Consider the following 15,344-nt stretch of genomic DNA (forward strand, 5'->3'; position numbering starts at 1 on the left):
GTGTGAGACTTTCAGTTTTACACTGAACCTTTATGACAAGTAATATTTTCACCTCCACTATAATGAGCATCTTTCCTGCCCAAGAGGACATAACTGCCAGACATTATCCAGAGATGAACTCAGTCCTAAAACATGTATTAGTTCAAAACATACACTAACGTTGCTAGAAAAACAATGAAGCTCATGTTTCCAAGTAAAAATTGTCATGCTATTATTCATCAGCTGGTAATGTTCCCAAGGCTGTTTTCCTTAGGAACAGCATCTAGAAACACAGACCCATTTTGCTCTTTTCTTTTTTAATACATATGCTTTAGAAGCAAGATGTATAGTTGTGTGTAGAATACATGTTTGGCTAAGTGGAGGGTAGTTGTGTTCTATGACAGTATGCTAGTTTTACATAAATAATTCCAATTCACGTGTGCAAATGTCACACTCTTAGAAAAGGTTGCTTGAAATCTCATACAAGCAAATAGTAAATGTTCAGATTGCTTGTTTGTAAATTTTCCTAAATCAGCCTTACATTTAAATATTAGGGCCATATTCACAGCAGGTTTAATTCAGATTCATTGAAAACAAAAGAGCCATATCAATATAGACCTACTGAGGATCTTGCATTAAGTAGAATATATATAGTCATTTATATAGACACTGAATCACTTGTTATGTTCTGTCACAAAATACCGGATTATATTTAAGGTACTGCTGAAGTTTCTGTTTCATCTCAGGTTCTGGATTCAGCAACAATTAAATTATGAATGATATTCCCTGACAATAAGTTACGTGAGTGTAAAAATAGAATCTAAGAACCAAATTGTCCTCTGATTTACACCCTTTGTGAATCCATTAAAGTCAATGCTCCTTCATACATTGTAGCAGAATTAAAATGTGAGGTCAAGCATCCAGGATTTGGGAATACCATGAGCATATTCAAAGGTGGTGCATTACATAAGGCAGTGCTATATTTAATACTGCTAGTTTTCTTCATATGGAACACATATGTAGTTCTGCTGGAGTTCTGAGTATAGTTCACATGGTGGGACAGGGCCCAATATGACAATGCTTTTACTCTTTTATTCATGGCATTAACATTCAACTATTTTGTTGATGAAATCAGCATTATGCCTGTGTATAAAAGTAGTGGACAGATGATGCAGTCTTCTGAAAGAATCAAGGGTAAAACAGTGGTGTAATATACAGGAGTTTAGATTTCATCTGTCTATGTCCATCAAGGCACCTATTTGCTAAAGGGAAACAGACTGTTCTTTGCAGCCCACAATGTAGTGAAAGATGCATGCAACTCCTGTTAGAGCAGCAAATTTGTATGTTCCTGATCATGCTGTAATTTACATTAGTATGGAAAAAAACAGATATACTACACCAAAGTATTTGCTCTTCTGTCCATTCCCTGTTGTTTTAGGTCACAAGCAAATCACCAATAAATCATGATAGGAAAAAACTTTCTATTAGGGAGATCATTTGAGAATTGCCTAAGGTAGGATGTGTACCATTTCTTTCTTTGTTTTAGATGCTTATTTGGCTATCTGTAAGCTATAAGTGCTTTTACTATTTATTCAAAATGCAGCCTCTTCCCTAAATAGCAGAAAAGGAAAAGAAAAACCATATTTCCTTTCTTCATCTGTCACTTCACATATTCCAGTCTTTCTCCCTGCCTGCAAAAGCATGGGAAAAGATTCCCAAGCATATTTGAAAAATGATACTGTGTCACATGGCCATGGTAGGTTCACATCCTTATTCTGTAATGAGCAGTTTCAGTTTGGCCTTTTCTGTTGTGGTTTTTGTGCTTTAGCAGATGGCAAAATGTTTGAACACACTGGGCCAAATTATTCCCTCAAACAACTTTATTGAGGTTGGTTGAATTACACCAGGATTGGAGCAGGCCCAATGAAACTATATTCCATTTTTGCATGCAATGAAGTAGGCACATTGGCAGGAAAGTTGCACTGGTGTAGCAGAATGGAAAAATATAGCCAAGTGAACATACTTCCCTTTTTCCATCACCAGTTAAATATATACCTGTTGAACATGGTTCTGACAATTGTTGCTCTGGTGCTTTGGTCCATATTGCCTAGGTCAAGGTAAATGAACAGCACTTTGTGTCAGACTGATTAATTAGCCAAGGAAAGTTGTAAAATATTTAGGAAGCAAGTGATGTCTGTTTTCTTTTGCACAGGATGCCAGGAGATGTATTTAAGGTGTGAGAGTCAAAGGTCAGCCTGACGGCAAGTATTCTGAGAAAAGCGGCATAGTATAAATTCCTGTTTCATGTTAGAAATATGGTTTGATAGCAGTGAAGCCATTGTGCTTGCTAAGGGAAGAAGTGGGTTTAATCTGTAGCCTACAAAATTTAGGTTAAATATTATGAAAATGCTGGAACTATGAGATCACTTAAGCAAAGTAACATGCTGTCAAGAGAGATATTGAAGGCTAGAAGTGACACTTCTCACAGTGATCATTTGGAGACTAATTAAATAAGTCTCTGTTATACAGGAGGGTAAATGAGATGAGCCACGAGAAGTCTCTGCCAAACCAAATCAGTCTGTAAATCTAAAAGATACTCACCTTTTAATATATGTGTATTGATAATATGGAGCACAGCTGACAAGAGCTCCCCACAGCTTCTTCTCAGATTGTATAACATATTACATGTGTAATTTAAATGCAGATACTTAAAATTTGCTAACTACAAATTAATTCAAGACCTCCTACTCTAAATCTGACCCAATGGAGACATAAGGGACCAAATATCCCCATTATAACTTGTTCAAAGTCAATTGACTTGCAGTGGTTATGCATCTAATCCAGATGCTATGATTTTGTGTATCTACTTCATGTTCTCTTTCAACTGAGTTCATGTCACGCTTAAATTCATGTATATTTTGACCCAGTTTGGCATAAACTACAGGTGTGATTTTCCTCCCTTTGAGTTCAAGAGGTGTTTTGTTTTTTAAGTTAATGTAGAAATGTTTGCATCCCTTTAGTTTGAATTTTGTAGCTGAAGTTCCCAATCTGTCATTTTTCCATTTCAGATTTTCAGACCTATCTCCTTGTGCAGAAGCAATAATACAGTTGTGGAAATACATATTTGTCTACCCACCAAAACAGTTGCCTCTCCCATAAAATATAATTCACTGTGCCCTAATATTATGGCCACGTACATATAATAAAAAAGTGAATACACAACAAATTTACAGAAAGGGAATAACATACCTTAATGTGCCAAACTCATGATGGGGCTGGCACATGGGACTAGTCTGTATACTGAACTGGGCCTGCAAGATGGACTGGATCCAAAATGAAGAGCCCTTCCAGCAGAGGCACCACATGCAGCCAGCCCGGACCCACTGCATGTTGTGTGCAGTGTGCGTTAGCCCCAGCCCCATGTGCTGTGCGCAGTGCGTGGGGTTCTTCTGGCATGTGTCACATGCGGCCTCCTGGTTCAGTCCAAGGCCCACAAGCAGCACTGCAGGCCAAGTGATAGGGTTTTGTGGGCCAGATTCAGTGCATGGACTGTATCTTTGACAGCCCTGAATTAAATTAATTTCCAAAATCATATTATATTAGATAAAACTCTGTTCCTAATTTGTGCCAACTGAAATAGCAAATCAGCTTAATAAGGTGTCAAAGAATTATTGCCTTGATAATAGTTGAAAATTTGAACTTGGCAGTTTTATGGATTGGTTTTTGTCTGAAAAGCTTTTAAAAGGCACTGGATAAAAGTTGCTTTCTACAGACACCCATGGAGTAACTATTTATAAAAGCACCCAATCATTTTTTCTTCTAAAAGAGATATTAGCAAAATAAGCTTGGTATTTAGTCCACTGCTTGCAATGTACTGCACCCTACAGTGGCTCACAACGCAAAGAATCAAAAGAAAGAAATCAAAAAGGCCTTTAAAATGTCAGGCAACAGGCCATGTGTAAATTATTAGGTGAGATGCTCTTGCTTTCCAGCAACAGCAAGGCTACCTCAGAACCTGTTTTCATCTCTACTTTTTATGCTGTTTTTAAATAGCTTATTGCAGTTTGCGCAGAAACTGAATTTGTGCTTTACAACCCATTTGTGTAATATCTGAACCCTTGCTGAAAGTATGAACATACCTTTGTAAATATCAGTGTGCCAGTCACAGGTACCTAAATCAGGATTGGAAACAGGTATCAACTAAGTAAAACTAAGTTGACAAAAATTGGAAACCTGCCTTTAGTGATGCTGATAAGCCTTGATTGAGTATAAGAAGGCTTATCTGTAATTGTGTTAAGTGGTTCAACTTTGCACATTTCTAATTCATATGCATCTGCTAAGGTATTTTAGAGTATGTAGCAATTGATACAGTTATAACCTTATTACCAGAGTTATTCATCTGTTATTTGTGTAGCCTTAATTGCCATGTTATAGATACCATCCCTGCATGATGGAAGTATTACAGAACAGTAAAGTATTAATCTTAGAAGGTTTAAGTGTGTTCAGTTAAATATTTGTATTAGATTATTCAATCTTTATACTGCTGAGTACTTCCTCATATGCCAGTCCCACTGATGTCAAGAGCATAAGGACTGTCCAGTTTAGTTCTTAATGTATTTAATTAGCATATTTGTACCTGATACTGTTGATATATCACATTTTGGAAAGTTTAAAGAATGTGTTCTGTACAAGGATGGGAAATAATTACAATTGGTATTGCATATGTCATTTTACTAAAGTTCCTTGCCTCATGTTTGCAATGGAAAATAGGTTTTAAATGTTTTGAAGTGCTAACCAATTGAGGCTAGTGCTATAAAATGAAAATAAATATAAAGAAATAAGCCATCAACATATATGTGGCCAATCAACAGTGGTTACATTTTGTGCAGTGCTTGCTAACCACAGCTTTTCTGTGTATGTATGTGTATGAAAGAGAACATGAACAGGGATCTTGGCAGCAATAATAACATAGAACCCAAGTCTGCCATCCTCCTTACATTCACTTCTCTCGCTCTTTACAGAATACATTACTATCCGTTGGGCACATCCAAATGTGCTATTAGTGCACAGCAGTAAACTGAAGAGCTCTGCAATTTATTGATCCTGGAAAGCTCCCAAGTGCACAGTTTACATATGCACTCAACCCACAGCACATTGTGCCAAGTCAGAGCAGCCCCCAGAGGTCAGCCTGCCAGCCAGGGACTGCTCCAACCAGGCTCAATGTGCTGCAGTGGAGCTGGCTGCAGCACAAGGGTGCTTAAGTGTGGGGCTAGCCAGTAGGCAGTTTTTGCACTGAAGTACCCTCGTGCTCTAGCCACCCGATTGGTGTCTACAACTGTGCTGCTGTACACATAAAAAAACCTCCACAGCAGGATAGTACTTGTATTTACAGTACAAGTACAAACCTGCTGCAGAGTTTATTAGTTTAGTGCGCCCTAATAGGGACACATGTGTAGACTGAGATGCTTACTGCACAGCTAATTAGTCAACTGAGCAGTAAGCATCTCATTTAGACCCACTGAGAGTTAAAGATAGCAGAACCAGGCCCACAATGAATGTTTGACCAGAAGGTTAGTCCTGAGCTCCTGCAAAACCAGAAGTTCTAGTGATATCACAGGGGCACAGGGAGTATTAAGCATGCAAAGCATACACACCTTTGATCCATTTGTAAATCAAAGCTGAATATTTTTACGGACCTATACATATGAAGCCATGTTGTTTCCCTAAAGCATCTTTCTGGCTTTCTGATTATAAAGCACATCAGCTTAAGGCTAGAGAAAGATACAAAAAACATTTAAAAGACTGTACAGCCAGAGTGAGCATGATTTACAGCAGTATGCCTTGACAGCACGTACCAAAGAAGAGCAAGCTGATCTCTTTATGTTGTGCTTAAAGGGAGCCAGTCATACTTGTTGACAGGAATTCCAAATGACTTGCAGAAGTGTAGTGTTATTGCTGATGCCTTCACCTCAGGTGTTGCCTGAGGGTGTCAGTGACAGTGATCCTGATTCCTACTCACTAACAAAAAGGAGAGCCATTTATAATATGGCAGAAGTATGAAAAGGCTAGCAAGAAAAATCATTAACCTTGTAATGCATGATATCAACTGAAAAGGGGAGGGATCTGTATAAGTCAGAGAATTAACAGCATCATTAATCAAATCACACTGTTTTGACAACTACATGTTGTATATGTAATCTATCCCATATACAAATTTGTTTAAGGCTAGTGTGCAACAAGACATTTTTGCAATAAATCTATTTTAAAAAAACACTGGAATAAAATTAACACACTGCACAAATGCCAGCATTTTCTCAACAGTAATATTTGTTTCTCACCCCCACTAAAAAAGCCTAATCAGTCAGGCTTGGTGTAGGAAATTCTGCAGGGATTCTGGAAACAGCTCATCTTCTCCATTGTTCCTATTCTGGTTAACTGACTTGTCTAATAGCTATATCCAGTATCCCCAGGCTTCAAGCTGCACTGAGTCTACTGCTGGTAAGAATGACAGTAAAGTCCACTAGATTTTCAGTGGGCATGTAGATAACTCAGTCCACTCATATAGTATCTCATGATCGTCACACTTACCATAGGTTTACCCAGCAAAAGTCCATCCTTATTCAGAAGAGACATTAAAAATCCTATACTCTTTTCAGTCTCATTATAACTAAGACTCCACCCTTGGCAGCTACAGGATACACAAGAGCCATTTTGCAGTGTCTGGGGATTTATATACAAAACTCTTACTAACACTAATGGGACTTATGTGCGTAAATCTCTGCACATCTAGACAAGACTGCCCGCAAGCATCTGAGAATTATGAAGAGATGTTATTGTACTGGTGCATAGCACAATGAAGTTTGATGTAATTGCAAGGCCAGAACAATACCTTGTATCAAAAAGAGCATTTTAAATAACAGATTCACCAAAGGGTGAAGTGTTTCAGACCCACTTGTTCTTGTTACTTGCTACCCACTTGCAAAATTAGAAAACTCAAGCAAAACCTAAAAGGACTTAGAAACAAAGAGACAGTTTTGGTAGTTATCCCTATAACATTTATAATTAGTTTAATCCTAGTGATAAAGCATTTACCACTATTTCATTATAAGTTTATTTTTAATTGTTACCTAGACTCTAGATGGTACTTTCTAACAGGAACCCTCAATCTGTTTTATAATTGTGCCAGTTTTGCAAATGGGGAAAATGAGAAGTGAACTGATTTTCCCAAGGTCACCTTACAAGTCTATGATGGAACAGAGAGTAGTTTCAGAACCCCTAATCTTAGACCAGAGGTCTATCCAGTGCCTCTTGTTATGATTAATTGTTACCATCATCATCATCATCATCAGTGTTGATATTGTTTATTTAGTGTGGTGGTCCCCAGAAGCTCATGCAAGTCTGAGCCCTCCTCTGCAGGTGCTCTTCAAACATATACTATGCCAGGTGAATTTTCTGTGCACCCTTCTCCCGATAGCACTATTTACTGGTGTTTGGGCTACAGGAGAGCGCTAATTAACAGTTTGTGGTGCCCATGAAGAATGACAGCTCTGATAGATTTGTTCCTGAACTGCCTTCCTCAAGGCAGGATGAATCACTGAATTTCCTTCAGCTTCCAAACTGATACATTCTGGGCAAGTCTCCACATGTGCATTTAATGCACATTAGCCCAATTTAAGGTGCATTAAGGGTGCATATCTACATGTTCACACCCTTAATGCACCTTAAAATGGTGATTTTAGGCTAGTTAAGCCTAAATTTGATATCTGTATAAAGCAGGTATCAAACGTATGAATGAATAGCTAAGTCGCATTAGCGAACATGTAGACACACTAATGTGCATCAATACCGTGCATGTCCATTGACTTGGGACTAAGTTTACTCCCAAGTTGGACTACACATCCATATTAATGCTCCTTAACATGTGTACAGTTACAGCACACACAGTCATGATTGGTTAGCTCTTGTCAAGTTAATTTGGGTGCCAAGAACAGTGGTGCTACAGGCTTATTTATGGGCTGTACAATTAACTAGGATCCCAGACAGACTTGTACAGCCTTTCCTAGTCTGTGCCGCTACAGTTTTACTCCTATAGGCACTCAAGCTACCGAGCGTAAAGAAAGCTACCACAGATACATTTACATATACTACAATGATATCTCCAAATACAGTATAGACATACTTGAGAAAAACAGCAGCTGCCAGTGACAAGTTATGTCATACCAAGGAGATATCACTGCTCTGCACAGAAATTTTGCTAACGGACAACAATGACTTTCCCAGAACATGATGCCACAGAGAACCCACATATTGCTCCTTCCTGTCCAAGATGCCTCCTTGTTGCTGGCATAAAGGATTTTCCATGTGTTCATGACAGAAAGGCAAGGGGAGGGGATGATCTTCATTTATTCCTTTTCCATTCTTCAGCTATTTTTGATTGAGGTTTTTCAAGTAGAAGAGAGGCTAGAATCCAAAATATTTCTTAAAGCTGCGTTGTGTTGTTCCTATGGTTTCTAAATTAAACATATGGCAACCATGCAGAGGAGGGAAAGGACATTTCATGATATCTAATTCAAAGAGAGAAATGTGCAATAAATGTGGAAAAGCTTAAATATAGTATGTAATATGCCAAACATGCCAAAAATGGCTTCTCTAGAATTATACCAGGAATGCATTTGTCCCAAAGTGGTGTAATTGCTGCGAGTCTTCCAGAACTTTGCCTCACTTTTATTTCAACTGTTATCTGGAACACTTCCTTGTGATTTTGCTACATTTACTAAGACAGAATTACAAGAGAGAAAGGAAGAAAGAAAGAAAAGTGCCTGTCTGACCTTCTAATACCCTTGAAACCAAATTAAGGTTAAAGCTAATGAAGATTGTGTACATTTAATTTGTTAAAGCGGTTTTCTTCATGGTTCTGAGGAGGAGGGCTATTACCATTTCAGACCTGTAATAAAAAACAGGATTTTGTATCTTGGAAATGTTTACAGTGTAACAAAAAGTGGTAATGTTACACTGTAAAGGAAATATGCAGTAACACCTAGATTGCAGCATGAACTACATGAGCTGTTCAAATAGAAAGGAGTTGTACATGAAAGTGAAAAAAAGGCTCAGCATCACAAAAAAAAATTTTTCTTCCTAGGCTGAACTAAACAATGTCCAGACTGGCTAATGCTGAGCAAGTAATTAACATATTATTTGAAACTAAGATAGATCACAGCTGGTTATAGCCATCAGATTTGGATATTATTGGTATAGTATGCAGTGGTCAGGGTATACTTTGTATACTGGAGATGTAATATTCTAAAACTTAACCCAAAATGTTATGTCTCTGGAAAATATATTTATGACAACTGGCACTAGAAGGGAAGGGGAATTGCCTTCACAAGCCCTTGTATTAACAGACATCACAATATCTATTTCAGATGACAATACCTACTGAGCAATGATAATTTTAAAACTATAAATCAGTTTTGAACTGCACTAGAGAAGGGAAAAGATGCAGAGCTCCACTGCCTCAGGAGAACCTCTCAATCACAGTGGACCATGAAGGCTACACAGTGGAGATTGTGATTTTCTCTGGGTGTGTCTACATGTGCATTTAGGCACGCCTAAATTTAATACACATTAACTTAATGCATATTAAGGCAATTTAGGCTTAAGTCTACACATACACACATTAAAATGCATTAACACCATGTGCGTGGACTGACATGGGACTAAAGTTAGTCCCAAATCAGTCCATACACAGCGTTAATGCACCTTAATGCATCTACACAGTGCTTATGCATGTATCAAATTTAGCCATGAATAGCCTAAAAATGCCATTTTTAAGGAGCATTAAGGGCACACACATGTAGACACAGGCCCTTAATGCACCTTAAAGTGGACTAAAGCACCTTAAATTGGCACATGTAGACTCATCCTTTGTGTAGCTGGATAGCTCCCTAAACTAGACCAGTGTGGTTAACCCCCAGCCAATGGGGGGTCAGATATGGCCCATGGAGCCATGTAATCCAGCCTGTAGATATGAAAATTTGAAAGCGGGGGTGCAGTGGCAGCTCCCCTACTATCAAATTTCTGGGCCTGTGTGGAGCCCTGTGGCCTGGATAGCATGGCCTTATGAATTGTGTGTGCAAGATCAGGTGTTCAAGGCCATGCAGGACCAGTCCAAGTCCTTAGGGTGACACAGGGCCTGATTCCAGTATATGAGGCCAGGTCAAAGCAGCTCAGCACCCAGTCTGGGCACACAGGACTAGATGAGGGTAGCGAGGTCTTATCAGAACAACAGGGCCAGCAGCGGGCAGTGCAGCACAGGCCCAATCCAGGCAGAGGCAGTATGGGTGCAATCCAGGTGGGGGTGGAGGGGCATGGCCAGCAGGGGTGGCCAAAGCCCAGTCTGGGCTGAGGCAGTGTAGGCCTGATCTGTGTGTGTAGGGCTGGGCAATATGGGCTCAAAATGGGCATGTGGTGCCAGGTGGAGGCAGTGTGGGGCCAGATCCTGGCATGTGGGGCTCAATGCAACTTATGTACTGGCCTCATGCCACTCATCCAACCTACAGAGCCAGAAGATTGAGTGCCCCTGAACTAAACTAAAAGTGCACAGAAGAAGTGATCCTTTTTATCTTCAGAGTATGATAATTGCTGTTGCCATTACAGAGTAATAAGGAGTAAGAGAACCTCCTTGCCCCCCCATAACCACTTTCATAAGAGACAGGGACCATATGGCCCACTGTATTTACCGGCATCCCTGTTTTGGTCAGTATGATTATTACTGGGGAAAGTCAACCTGAACACTTCCCTGGGTGAAGGATATGCACATGTGGAACGTCTAGGCTGAGGAGCTGTGGAAAGGGACAGCAATACCTTCACAGTATCACTCCCTACTTAGCAGAACCCAACAAAAGCCCCAAGTCCAGCAAACTTGCTGTTTCCCCAGAATCCTGGGAATACATTAATGCTGCCCTTAGATTCTCCACTGAAACAATTCCAAAGACAGTGGGGATTCGAAAGCAGTGTAAATCCTGCCAAAATCTTGCTGTCAGGAAGTGTGAGGGGGCCAAAGCTGAGACTGATGTAGTTCAGAGCAGAGTTCTCCATGGTTTAAGGGAATAATTCTCAGCAAGTTTTATGGAGGGGCTAAATTCCCACTCCCCCACCCCACCCCAATCCCCCAGTTCCTTCATAGGGGAAATACTCACTTATGGTTTTGATCTGGTGCATATTTATGCAATATGGTCCTGATCCAGTTGTCACTGAAATCAGCAGGTGTTGGTTTAGGCATCTCTTTGTGTGTATGTTTGCTTGTTTTCACAGGTGGCTGCTTCATATCAGGGGGGAGCTGTATAATATTCTTTAGGTTACACCTGTGAAGTTTGGCAGGAATTTAACTTTATTTTTCCATTTTCTTTTAAAATAGTTTAGGCCTTATCCATTCCTGAAGTTTTGGGCTGTTTTTTTCTGATGTCTCTGAATTTATGCTCAAGATCAATCTGAGCCACTATCTATATTTCCCTTTCTGTTCCTAATTATTGCATGCCTTTTTTTTTTTTTTTTTTTAATAAAAAAGGCCTTTTTATGAGAGGCGGATCATTGGGGCTGAATTTTTTTGCATGGTTGAATTGGCCCATGCTTCAGCTGTAACAATGCTCTGTCACTGTGCTCTAGGTCATATGGCTGACCTCAGCTAACAAGCTGTTCCTGTTTTTAGGCTACTGGGAATGTTTATTGGCCACTGTTTTCCTCCCTTCTAAACACATAGTTATTTCTTAAGACCCATATAAATCATAAGGTCACAAAACTCATAAAAATGGTGACATTCTCCAGGACACATGATACAAATAAGCTAACTTCAGGCTTAACAGCTTTCAACATCTATGGGATATTTTATCCTAATATAAATATATTTACTGAAGTTATAGTTATTTTTCAGTTAAATAACGAATACAATAAAATGGTATTAAAATTGCTCTATCAGATAAACTGTTTTATATACCAGCTGCAGTTTAACTGAGAGTCCCATTACAAAACCAACCCACTCACCAACCCACCCACACACACACACACATACACACACACACACACACACACACACACACACACACACACAGAGCAATTCCATACTAAACAGAGCTTAGAGCAAATAGTGAGCTGTTTTCAATAAAAATTAGGAGCTGGTTTGTTTTTTAAGTAAATGACTTTGAGGATATTATTGATTTCTACATATATATTTCATTCAGAAACTAATCCTTACAAAGTGTTTGTTCTATAGTAGTATGTTGGATTGACTAGTTACACAGATGCATGCAAAACCCAGTTACAACTAAAAGAAAACACACTTTTTAGCCATAGAAGGTTCATTACTATTGTCTCAGCTGAAACCACATAAAACATTCTAAAAGCAGAAGTGGTAGTTAAGCTTCTGTAATAATTTTCATTCTAACATCCTGCTTCAGTTATTTTAAATACTTTGAAATGTTTATCTGAAATAATCTCTCTCTGAAGGTGAACTTCTTTTGAAAAACTGAGCAAAACTGATTCAGCTCCTTTTGCATATAAGGAAAGTAAAATCTATACCCTCTCATTATTAAGAAAAAGATCTGGAGTCTTTTTTTCATGCATCTCTGCAGCCAAGATCGATGTGGGTAGAACTGACACTTGGCATAGAAATAGCCCTCGCTAAGTAAATGTTCTTTACACTGCTCTAGTGAAATATTATTTTGATCTAACTGAGCTGTAGCTCCTTGAAAGTTGCCTGCTGTGCATATTGCATAGTACATTCTGCCTAAGTTTTTTGTTCAGTGGGTACAGTGCACGTATCAGAAATATTCTGTACTTTGGTAACCTCATGACACAAAGAAAAGGTATGCATGATCCTGAGATTGCAAAAGACCCCTTCATTCAGCCCTGCATATCGTGAGTGGTGCAAAGTAGCTATACGGGGCTTCTACGCATTGTGTAAGGTGCTCAGAGGTGCTGCCTTTCTGAAACTGTATTATGTGAATGGGTTAAGGAAAGCTATTTGCAGCTCCTCAGGTTCACAGGAGAAGCACTGCAGATGTTCTCAGCTGTGCTGCAAAGGGTATTTGGTGACATTCAGCTAATTCCATTTACATGTACTTCACCATTCTCACTTCAAAGTCTTAGTGAAATTTTAAATTAAAAATCTGTCTTTCTTTTCAAGTAATTTAGGAAATGCCATTCAAAAATAAATGTTAATACATTTTACCTGATTCAGCATTCACAAATTAAGAAACGTCAAAGCTTGTTTCTTTGTGAGTATACAGCACAATATAGGCTAGGTCAGGGACGGGCAATGATTTTGGGTGGGGGGCTGCTTAATGAGTTTTGGTGAGTTGTCAAGGGATGTAGTCCCACTCCCTTGTTACTATCTTGGGACCAGAAGTCCCACCTTTTAACCCCTGACCATTGCCACTCAAAGTCCTTCCCCTTGCCACCCAGAAATACTCCTTGGGGCGGGGGGAATGGACTGCCATCCTGTTACCAGAAAAAAAACCAAATCATACACTAAAAGTCAAACACCTACTATAAAAAATTGTATACACAGCCCCAAACATACCCTATTGCGCCTTGCTCCAACCCTTGAGGGCAGAAGAGTGCAGTCCGGCCAGCACACAGCTTCTCCAGCACTGCTGCTGCCCACCCCAAGCGCAACCCAGCCCAGCCCCCAACCAGAAAGAGCCTGGTGCAGCCCCAGGTCCAGCCTGCCCTTGCCCCTTGCAGATCTGGGGACACATGCCCCCTGTATCTCCCAGGGAACACTTAGCAGCAGGAGCCACACCCCCCGAAATGAGCCACTCATGAGCCCATACCCAGCTGTGCAGCACCTGCCCCAGTCCCAGCCCCACTCCTTCCCTCCCAGCTGCGTGCACTCCCCTGCCCACCCCTGCTGCAGCCACCAGAAGCCCACGGCCTTGTGGCTCTACTGCTGCCCCGCATTTGGGAGGGATAAGCTCCATTAACCCCCCCATTCCACTGCCTATGCTGCCCCCCCAATGACTTACCTCAGATTGAGTGGCCAGTGTAACCTCCCCCCCAAATGCCTTAACTTAGACTTTACTTACCTTATTACAGGGGCTAGGGACAGACATTCAAAAAGCCCAAGCCTCAATCAATTCAATTTTTTCAAGTTAATCTAACCTTCAGAGATTGAACCAATTTGTAAGTGGATAGGGAATTCATTTTTGAATCAGGAAATGCAGGAACATGCCTGCAATGGCCAGGCTAGAAGGTAGGGGACTCTAGAGCAAACCCTCACTTCCCTTCCACAGTGCTGAGCTGAGGGGAGTATGGCCAGGCCCCAGCAGGATGCTATGATTAGGGAGGGATTTAAACCTCCCACCCTGGCCTGCAGTTCCTTGCCAGGGGTGCCTGAAGGGGGAGGGGGAAGCAACCCTTGCCAGTATTTTCCCAGCACACTGCTCGAGGGACAGGGAGTGTTGCCAGACCTGACCCCAGCTAGCACTCCAAGGCAAAGTTGGGGAGGAAGGGAGGAGGACTGCTTTTTTGGTCAGTATGCATCTGTTGATGATACTGAGCTTTTCAGTCTCCCTCTCCCTGCTTCTTCATACTGTCTACAGCAAACTGACAGGCACTGCATTCATTGCAAATCAAGTCATTTCTCACACCTCACTCTGTCCCCCCTTAAACACGGACAGATTGTGGCCTTTGAAGAAAGCAAGCCAGCAGGGAGCTTATCAGAACACAAAGCTTATCAGCCCATCAAGAAAACAAATGCTTCTCTCATAAGTTCAAACTCGTCTTAAACAGTGTTTTCCAAGGTATTTGTAAGAACGAATGGAGGGACATTACCAGCTGACCCACTGATTAGTTCCAAAAAGCCTTAAGTGGACACTGTTCTGTCTGCCTTTGTTCCAGTGAAATTGGAGACACACACACCCCCCTCTCTGAGCATTAGGTAGCATGGAGGTGGCATGGCTAAGTGCCAGCTGGGCTCTGTGCTGCTGGGAATCCTGCTGTGGGAGAAGGGGGAATCCTGCTTGAGCAGTGAGCGAGGGAAGGGTGGGGCAGGGGGAAGCCAGGCAGACACTGCTGTGCCTGCACTCTCCAGCTCTTTCTTAGCCAGCTGTGGCTCTGACTAGGAAGGAGAGGGGCAGAGTCAGCTCTGCTCTCTGAAGCAGACAGCTGAGCCCCGGGCTGAAAAGCATGCTGGGATGCCTGCGGACTTTGATTTAATTTAAACCAGGAAGGGGTCTGGGACAGAAGTTTAATAAATCAGTTTGACCCAAATCATAGATTTCATAGATTTCATAGACATTAGGGCTGGAAGGGACCTCGGGAGATCATCGAGTCCAGCCCTGTGCCCAAAGGGCAGGAAGTCAGCTGGG

The 15,344-nt window shown here is 40.8% G+C and overlaps 1 protein-coding gene and 1 long non-coding RNA gene across 5 annotated transcripts in view; one reads left to right on the forward strand and one right to left on the reverse strand.

The window, feature by feature from the left end:
- Nucleotides 1-15,344, forward strand: part of NRP1 (neuropilin 1) — a 151,121-nt gene that overhangs the window by 31,134 nt on the left and 104,643 nt on the right. The window lies entirely within an intron of this gene.
- On the reverse strand, nt 5,341-12,682 carry LOC109307250. Its single transcript, XR_002100211.1, has 3 exons — nt 12,553-12,682; nt 8,284-8,439; nt 5,341-5,997 (listed from the first exon to the last, which is right to left on the reverse strand). It is a non-coding gene; the product is annotated as an uncharacterized LOC109307250 (long non-coding RNA).

This window comes from Crocodylus porosus, unplaced genomic scaffold (genome assembly GCF_001723895.1).
Source record: "Crocodylus porosus isolate Cpor-Errol unplaced genomic scaffold, CroPor_comp1, whole genome shotgun sequence".
NCBI classification, from domain to species: Eukaryota; Metazoa; Chordata; order Crocodylia; family Crocodylidae; genus Crocodylus; species Crocodylus porosus.